The 9642-nt window shown below is 45.6% G+C and overlaps 1 long non-coding RNA gene across 1 annotated transcript; it reads right to left on the reverse strand.

Annotated features, from left to right (window-relative positions):
- Positions 1-1807: 1807 nt before the first annotated feature.
- Positions 1808-2883, reverse strand: LOC135173305 (uncharacterized). Its single transcript, XR_010301285.1, has 2 exons — positions 2797-2883; positions 1808-2639 (listed from the first exon to the last, which is right to left on the reverse strand). It is a non-coding gene; the product is annotated as an uncharacterized LOC135173305 (long non-coding RNA).
- Positions 2884-9642: the final 6759 nt, after the last annotated feature.

Here is a 9642-nt window from a genome sequence, read left to right on the forward strand (position 1 = left end):
TTAGGCAGCTGCTTTGAAACAACACTTTCTACAAGCCAAAGCTGCTTTTCCGTAAATATATGGGCTGGGCTTTTTTCAGGTGAACCATGTTTCTAGAATGACAAAGTAAGGCACAGGAAAACATTGTCATTTCCTATGGAAAGAACGTTTAAACTTTTTGTTTGTTTGTTTTGGCAAAGGCAGAATTTTTCTGTTTATAAAATTCAACAGAATTGTTCCGTTTACAGGGCAAGGCTGTTTCCACTACATCAAGGCTGTGCATCTCAGATTTTGAGGGTGCCAGCCTAAGGCAGAAGAGGGGAGTATTGTGCAAAAAATGAGTTAGCCTCAGTGTTTTCTATCCACTACTGACGAGGAGTTGCTTGCAGTGTAGCCACAGACTTCATTCCAGTTAGAGGATGACCTAAAGCAACTAATTGAACATACACATGGCCTCTCGTGCTTCTTTGTAACTGCAGCTAAGCAGTAGGCATGTGTGGTCCTCCTACTTTCAACGCTTGTGAACAGGATACGAGCGACATCTGGGAGCAGAGTTGGTGCACCCTGCCTCTGACCACTTTCACTCAGCTGCACTTGCAGCCTCCAAGGCTGCTGACGGGACACTGCACAACAGCAGCCATATGGCTCTTGAGTAAGCTGTGCCAGTTGTTCAACATAAAACGTGAAGCATGGTGGGTGTTAAAACACAAATACATAGGGCCTGACACTCCATGGAAACTCCTTCTTCCTGAGCCCCTGGTCAGTGTACCAACTGTGACATTGGATGGGATGGCTTCTCTTAAGTCCTTTTTCTTCCCTAACATCTGAACTATGTGTGCACAGGCTTTATCTGTACTGTGTGAAACCTAAAATCTCACAGAAAACTCTGCCAAAGCATACACAGTGTCTATCTAGACCAGATCCAGATAATGGAAAATTACAATGTGTTGTTTCTCTTCAAACATTGCCTTTTCTTAGTCCTGGATATTCCACTTATGATTAACTGCTCACAGACATGGGGGGCATCTGGCTATTGAACTAAATAAATGGGTCTCCTTTCTTTTATTTTTCTTTTTTTTTTTCTTTTTTTTTTTTTTTGAAGGACATGTTTGGTTTTTTTTTTTCACTATCTGTTTATGTATCCATCTCTCCCATCTGCCCGAGGAAAGCCCAGATGAGAAGCACCCCAAAGAGGTGGAAAAGGGCTGCAAAGGCGCCTATTCCCTGTGCTGTGCATTTTGCAAACTCATTCGCTCTCACAACCCTGGATGGAAGGTAAGGGCTGTGCAGCTGTCTCTGAGAGTGACATAGCCAGTGGCAGTGACCCAGACAGGGCATACCCAGCTGGGCAGCAACACCCCATACCTCACCAGTCCCACCCGCGAAGGGATAGAAACACAGCAGCATCCTCATCTCTTCTCTCTCCTTGAGGTTTTGCCTGGATTAGTTTAGACCAAAGCCAGTTACTCTCTTTGCTGCTTTACAGGGAGACTACGGGAGAGTCTGTGTCCCCTTTCCCAATCGCTCACACATCTATGTGCCTATGAGGCCAGGGCAGATGATATGGAGGAGCAGGTGCTTACAGGCCCTCCTCACTTTCTGCTCCTTTATATCCCCACTCCTTCTGCTCCTTTGTATACCCACTTTGTCCTACTTGGCAGATTTCCAGAGTCATGGGTAGTTTGACAGACAAGCCCTGAAGAACGGAAGGGTGAACCAAGATGTGGTAGTTTTAATCGCACCATCAAAGAAAAAAAGCCCCATCTACTGTGTGACCACACTGAGAGACTTTTCCTGACACTCTGACGCAGGTAACACAACAATTGACTACTTCATTTAATTTTATTTGTTTAAACTGTCAAGACCTGGCAACTGCTGAAAGAAAAGATCAAGTGGGAGAAGTGGAAAGAGTCCTGTCTGCTTGCTCTGTTCATTGCCATGGTCTGAAGTGCTTTCATTCTGTGTTTGTACAGTTTCTGGTACAACATGGTCCTGACCCAAACTATTCAGATGAATGAGCTGATGCTAAGGAGTTATTTGCTGGCCTAAGTATACTTTCTTTGGGATCGTTAATATATATAATGGTTAAGTGAGGCTCACTGTTGTCTCAACTATTTCTTTCATCACTCCCCCCACTTTTCTTAAGACTGGTAACTCAACCATAAAAAGCCTCTAGATGGAAAGTTAGCACTTTCAGGTTTAATAATTATCAGCATCTTAAAGAGCTGCGGGGTTTGGTCAAAAATTTGGATTGCATGTATTTCTAAAAATATGCACTTTTGAATTAAAATATATAAAAGCTTTTTTTTTTTTTTTTCCATAAAAGCTTAGTGGTTTGAGAGATCATTTATATCAACATCACTGGGGCTTTACTTGGAAAAATACGTGACATGATTTAATCTCTAAAATGTTTTAATGGCTTCAGTGATTTCAGAAGAAATACTGGAAATGATTTAGACAGAAATATCACCGAGCCTATTAGCTTTTTATAGACTGAGAAAACCCCACCATTTATTCCCTACCATTACTGGAGTGTGATCCCCTGGGAAAAATGGAGAGAATTTTCTAATTTTTCTAATTATCTCCTTGCTTGATTCTGGAATCAATATTCATTGAGGCAATCTTTGCTGCTGTCCATTCAGGAGCTTCAGGTATCGTGTCTGGAGGGAGAAATAAGAAAATTTAAAAAATAATAAAAAGAAGAAAAAAAAAAAAGAGTAAATATGGAGAGTTTCAGGATAGTTACCCAGGGAATGGGTAATGAAAGGAAGGAAATAGGAGGGAATGGTCAAGAAGTGCCAGTGTTTGACAGCATACCACAGGGAAAATGAGACAAACACGGGGAAATGTCCGTTTGTGCTGTGAAGTAACTCAAAATTGTCACCTTGCAGGACTCCACATCCAGACCTGGACCAACGCACAAGTTTATAAACGTAGCTTCTTACCTGAGATTCACAGAGCACTAGAGAGGAACCTGCTGCGGTTTGCTCTTTTTTGAAAGGCTTGAACAAGGATGAAATTCAGCCTCATGAAACAGAATAGCTGGCGGTAGATGGACACATTATAGCGGGGGTCTGACACTGAAAAAAAAGGCATTTCACTTGGCAATATCCGGTAGGAAATCCCAGTCTCTTGGCAGCGGCCGGCGCCAGTCTTGACCAGGTATCGGCTCTGACTCAGACCCCGCCATGGTCAAAAGCTCCTCCTGAGGACTTTGAGTCGGTCCCTCCAGCCCGAGCACCGAGAAGACACCATCTAGGTTTACCCTAGAGAGTTTTTTTCCCGAGGATGCTACATTTTCACTGGCAGCCTCGGCCGTAACCCTGCTGTCCCTGGAAGCTCTGGCACCCTGCTGCCCCAGGCTGCTCAGTGGAAGGCAGAGCATCCTCCCGGCCGCGGCCGCCAGCTCTCCCAGCCGCCTCCGGAGCTGCACGGGCGGGCAATGCCGTCAGTTTCCCAGAACTAGTCCCTAACCATCCCTCTTCCCGCGATGGGGCAGGAGGGTTTCCTAGAGGGGTGCCTTGCGGCGCGGAGGAGCTGCTTTGTTGGGTAGATGAGGGTCGCACTGTTGGGGGAGCAGGCCGGTTTACACTGTCAGAGGTAACGTGGTCCGGAGCTGCGGAGTTCGCACTGCCAGGGAGCACACGATTTGCACTTCGGGGCGGGCGATGACCCCGGGCAAAGAGAAGGCCCTGCTAGGCGTGGGGGGCGCGGTACGGCTGAGGGTGCCGGCAGAGAGGTTGGAAGCGCGCCTTGTTGATTTTGGGCAGCGCGCAGCCGCAGTGCAGGTCACCGGCGGATACAAAGCGGCTACGAGAGGAGTTTGCGGGGTCCTGGTGGTGCAGGCTGCTAGGGGGACTGCAGTTCGTTGCGAGGTTGGTGGGCACCCCAACACCACCTCCCCCTCGCACCGTCTGGCGGTCGTGCCGGGACTCCGCCGGAGCGCAGAGCTCGGAGGTGAGCGGCGGGCGGGGGACGGGGACGAGACGAAAAGGGGCTGGTGGGAGCGACGGAACTGTTGCCCCTCTCGCTGGGCAGAGTGGCCCGCCACGGAGTGTGGGGGTTGGAGGATGCTCTGGGTATGTCCCTCGCATGGAGCGGGCGGTCTGCCACGGCGCTGCCCCGGCACCAGGAAGGAGGCGGTCCTGGGGAGCAGCGTGCAACCACGTCGCCGAGAGTTGTTGGTACCGGTACCAGCTCCCTAGTTTGACTAAAAGTGCGTGACTGTGCCTAGAGTGTACACGGACGAGTGTGTTCTGCTCACCCCTGCATCCCGTGACTGCTTCGGAGCGGCGAAGGTATGCCGTGACTATTCCCTTCATGTTGTGCTGGTCTGAGCTCCTCGGAGCAGCCGCCGTACGCCCACCACAGGCTCGGCAGTTCCCCCCTACTTTCATCGCCCGCTGCCGCCTTCTTGTTCGTCCGGGGATGGAAGCGTGGCTGGGCGGCGTGGGCAGCGCCAGCACTGGGGAAAGGAGCGGGACGAGGTACTGGCGCGCAGGGTACGGGTGGCATCCTCAGCGGTGCCTCCCGCAGACGGAATGTCGCGGGGGTAGCCGAGCTTGTGAGATGGCAATTTATGTAGAGCACTAGGGAATTTTCTTACGGATAGGGCGGGGGAGGATGGGGAGGACTTGGGCCTAGGAGTATGCCTGAACTTGGGCTACTCTTTGTGCATCTCAAAAAGCTCTTGTAGACATCCTGAAAACTAGTTTGAAAACTATCATCGTTCTGAAACAAACATTTTTAGGCCAAATAACTTGATACACAATTACGTGTACAGACTGATTCAGGTGTAATTACAAACCTCAGCAATGACAGTCACTTTCTTGTGACTTCTTTGGCCCTGGATTTCACGGAAGACCGAGTTAAGTTTAACTTTCTTGTACTGATGCTAAGGCCAAGCTTAGTGTGCTTTTTGTTAAATAAAACCTCTCAAACATACAATTAACAGCAGAGCCCATCTGGCAATTCTGTAGCATACTTGACAACCTTGCATCTTGACTAGCCAAGAAAGGTGACCATGACAAATTTGCTAATTTAAAATATTGGGTGTATTTTACCCTTTTATTTCACCCTTCCTGGCACGGTGACAGGATCTGATTAAAGGCTGTATGAGTACATGTTGGGAAGAAAGGAAAGTAAGAGATAAGTGAGAGGAGGTTGATTGGGTTAATGTGAGGTTCAGAAAGGCTGAACTAATTTAATAAGCACCTAAGGTGTGCAAAGAAAGCCCTGACATTTTTGTTCAGATGAGGTTTCATGCCCTTGGGAATGTTGCTAAGGTCACCACGTCTGGAGTCTGTTTTTCAGTGAGCAGGTACTACAGCTGGGCAGCAGTGGGGCTGGGGGGCAGCTGCCCCCAACCCATCTGCAAGTGGTATCTTTGAAGTTTTGTCTCTCTTCTGGGAATACCATTCTTGTTTTAGTGACTAGGTAAAATGAGATCCTATACCAGAACTGCCTCCAGACAGGTCTCCTATAGCAGAGAAGTCAAAGTGCTTCATCCATCCCTTTCGAGCAAGAGAGACTGCGCCGCTGATGTAGAAGGCATGAGGGGATCTGGGTATGGGAACTTGTGTGAGTATCCCACACACTGCTGGGTATGAGGAAACATGGGTCACACTCATGGTAGGGGAAGCAAACTTAGCAGCAGTACAGCTCCAGCTGCCAGAGAGCAGCTTGGGCAGAAGTGTAGGTGGCCAGTTTCTTGTGTACCTCACAACCTGTGACCTTGCTGACCCGTGTGCTGGGTGGAATTTGATGGCCTGTTGAACTCTTGGTGGTTAGTTTGTCTAATGTCACAGCAAGGCTTTTCCTTTTTTACTGACTGAGCTCTCGCTAGATGAAAATTCATCAGCTCAGATGGAGGGTTCTCCAGTGGCAAATACGATATGGATGTTAAATTACTGATGGCCACTCTGGGTAATTTAATGACAGCTTCTCTATCACTCTAGCCTATATGGGATTACCCATTGGTTTTGGGTTTAAATTTGTACACACCTGATTTCTTTTGAGATTAGTTTTTACTTTAAAATTACACTGGAGAAAGTGAGAATAAAGCCACATCCTTAAGTGTATTTCTTTTAGGTGCCTGTTTAGTGGATCTCTAAAAATCAAACTTCTTTGGGTAAACTGGCAATGGATATATTTCTCATAGCACAAATGACCTCTGTATAATATGAGCCTCTTCAATTGCTCCCCCTACGTATCTTTGCTTTTTCTGTATTTTCTCAGCCTTACAAACTTCTGGTACAGCTTGTCATCTCACTTTCAGCAGTGTCCTGCGTTTCTAAATAATAGATGCTGAAAGGGAAATGAAAATGTCTAAATGAAGAGTCTTTTCTGCAAGTGATGCAGAACCACTGTGAAGAGCTGTCAGAAACAGGCAGCTGATTGTGCTTTTAGTTACTAAAACATTAGATGTTAATTGAAGACAGTTGCAGATTTTCTTGTGGTGTCAGCACCTGCTGTAGCAGTAGGTCATGGAGAAGAAGGGTTTTTTTCTAGTCATTTAGCTAATGGAATTGGCTAATGAGCCATAGGAGAAGTTTCAGACATCACTATCTGGACTGTCCGATCCATCTGAATTTACCTTTGTGGTCCAGAAAGGGAAACTACTCAGAACATGTAAAGTGGCTTTAAAGCTTTGTGTGTCCATACATGCATGAGTAGGAATTTTATCTAAATTTTTGTGAGCTGTGGCAAGATGAGAAGTGTTAAGCTGATGACTAGGCTATCATATTATAATGTTGGTAAGTTTGTGTGGAATTGTAACAATAAGCAGCTAGATAGAAGTTTTGGCTCTGCCTAACTTCTTAAAGATGGGCTAAATGTAGCTTACGGGTGGTTCAAAATGCCAGCTGTATTTTTTTCCTAGGATTTACCTTTTTTTTTTTTTAATTTAAGCTATATAAAGATATACAAAACCTCACAATATCTGTCTGTATACCTTATTTAAACACCAAAGTTAAGTTTGTTGTGACTAGAGAATCAGATTAATGATTAGACTTACAAAGTGTTTGATCCATTTTAAGTATCTTAATAATATCTGAGTGTTTGAGTAATTGGTGGTACTGTAAAAAAATACATTTAGGCATCTCATGGAGAATTGAGGGAACCACTTAGGCTTGTCAACTCAGACACTCCACGGTTATCTCTTGCTGCCTTTATAGATGTTTCTCATAGAGGGGAAGTAACCTGCAAATTATATGGCTGTTCCCAGCTGTCAGAAGACTGAGATGTGAAAGGAAGTAATTATACATGTCCAAAAATAACAACCAGCATAATAGATTATTTTTTTTCAGTTTGTTTTATGCAGATTACTTCTAGGAGTGTTGTACTGTGAATGGCACTCTAAAGTTTATCTAATTCTTTAACTCTGAATGTTGTCCCTGTATTTTACTTTGGGAAACTGTCTGCAGTCATGACAGCAGTGCTGAGACTTGTAGTTAAATCTGAGTACTGTTTTAGCCTATATTTGTGTTTCTGCCTTGCTGAAGGTTCCCTGGCAAACTGCAAAATAGCAGAAAGATGTATACAGCAATAGTCACTTCTTCAACATTAAAGGTGTATTTGTCCGTGATGAAGAAAAGAGGAAATTACTTTTAATGTGCAGTAGTAAATACCAAAAATGCTTCCTGAGCTTTGCTAGTAATGAAAAGACTTCTGTCACTCAGGACAGATCACAAGATCATCCAGTCTCACTTCCAAGCTGTCCCAGATACCAGGCTCTTACCCCAGTATTAAACCCAATGACTAGTTTGGCTAAAATACAACTTACAAGGTGTCATCCTGTTAGACTTCAAATTCTCCCACAGATTTCCCTTGGCAGTTAATGCCAAGATTTTGTGTCTTTCTGTGCTCAAAAATGTTTTCTTGATTTCTAATTAGGACTGTCCTGGGGAAGGACAGCTGGCAATTAGACATGAGTCATGTATGTGTGTTTTGAATGTTCCTTTAATTCTTTAGAAATGTGAGTAGACTGAAGATGGAGGAGCCTGACAAGAGCAGGTGGAACTTAATTGCAAGTCAGGAAATCTGCCAGAGTGAGTCTGGCCCTCTTCTAAGCCAAATTACTGTTCGCATGTTTCTTCCGTGTATAGCCTTCCTGTTGCATACAGGAGCCACATTTAGACCCAGGTATTTGCCCTGATGGGCTGGAGGTTGTAACTCTGAAACTAGGCGTCTTAGAAAATGTTTTGATGAAGGTGACGGTAGGAGGGTGTTGGGCAGTGGGGCTGTCCCAGCGGTGTGGCATGCAGAGCATAGGAGGACGAAATAGCAGTGTGAGAAAAGTCTTTTACATGCAAAACATGGGCTGCTGCACCATTGTCTCTGCAGCTGTGTATGCTGTGAGCTATGGGCGCCCCTGACTTGTGTGGTGGTTGGTTGTGGTTGATGTACAGGTAGGCAGCGGAGATATCTCGCTGGGTTGCTTGGGCACCACACTTCTCAGGATGGATTGCTGGTCTGCTCTGGCTTGGTGATCTCTTTTAAACCTGCTTCACGAACTGGTCCTCTGAAGCAGAGGATGCTTCTGACTGTAGGTACCTGGAGTCTATGAAACGTTTGCTTGGTTTGTTTAAAAATAAAGTGTTTTTTAAAAGCTTTTTTCATTATTCCTACAAATATCTCATCCCTTCTGAGTTATGGAGTACTAAAGGGGGAAATTCTGCCCAGATTGACCATGTTATTTGCACTTTGAGTTCCTAAAGTGGTGACAGAGCTGTTTCTGTTTTATTCAGCATCCATACGAGTCTCCATACTTCCTGGCTCTTTCCCATTGACTGCAACTGCCTGTGCCACAGGGGCCTTTGCAGGGGTTGCCGGTAAATCTGTGCCTGGCTGAAAGCGGTGAGTTCTCTTGCACTTTTGCTGCCAACTTCTTTGTGATGGTGCGAATATTTATGTGGCCGTGGAACAAAATGGCTCAGAGCACTGATCTGGCTGGAAACAAACCGGCTAAAATACTCCCCCTGGCTATTCTCTGTGCACAGCATCCCCTGTGCTGTGCCAGCGTAGCAAGCGAGGTTGGAAAGCCACTCATTGGCGCTACAGGGTTACTTCAGCAATTAATAAGCTTTAAAATCATGGTACTATGTCTGCGAGTCAAACCTGGAACTGCTGGAAAGCATGACCTGTTCTAAAATCTGATCCATTAGGACTGTCTTGGTGGATAATGATCAGACACGCTGTGCTGCGTGGGTGAGATCGAGAAAGCTCCTTGCTTTGCATTTCATATTCGTGTATGTCACCAGCCTGCAACTTGTTTGTCTTAAAGATAAAAACTAGGATTTCCCCTGAGTTGTTCTGGCTCTTCTTGGTTTGGTTTGGTTTTAAACTGCAACTGTTTTCCCAGTTAATGGCTGGGAGTCTTCTGACAATGTCAGAGGTTGCATGTGTTTGTTTAGGTGCATCAACATGGCTGTGCATGGTGGGCTCCCGTCACAGTGTTTTCACTTCATGTGCTATTAAATGAGGAAAGGGTGGGGCTCGCTCCTGAGCTGTTTTGGAGCTGCTGTGTCAAAAAAAGCCCAAGAACCCTGCAAACTGTGTTCTTTTCATCCCTGTAGCAGAATACAGTGGTGCAGAAGATCTTTCAGAGTTAGTCCAAACTAATCTGGCTTGGACAGAGAAAGAATGCATGAGTGTTCTGTGTGA

The sequence above is a fragment of the Pogoniulus pusillus genome, chromosome Z, assembly GCF_015220805.1.
Source record: "Pogoniulus pusillus isolate bPogPus1 chromosome Z, bPogPus1.pri, whole genome shotgun sequence".
NCBI classification, from domain to species: Eukaryota; Metazoa; Chordata; class Aves; order Piciformes; family Lybiidae; genus Pogoniulus; species Pogoniulus pusillus.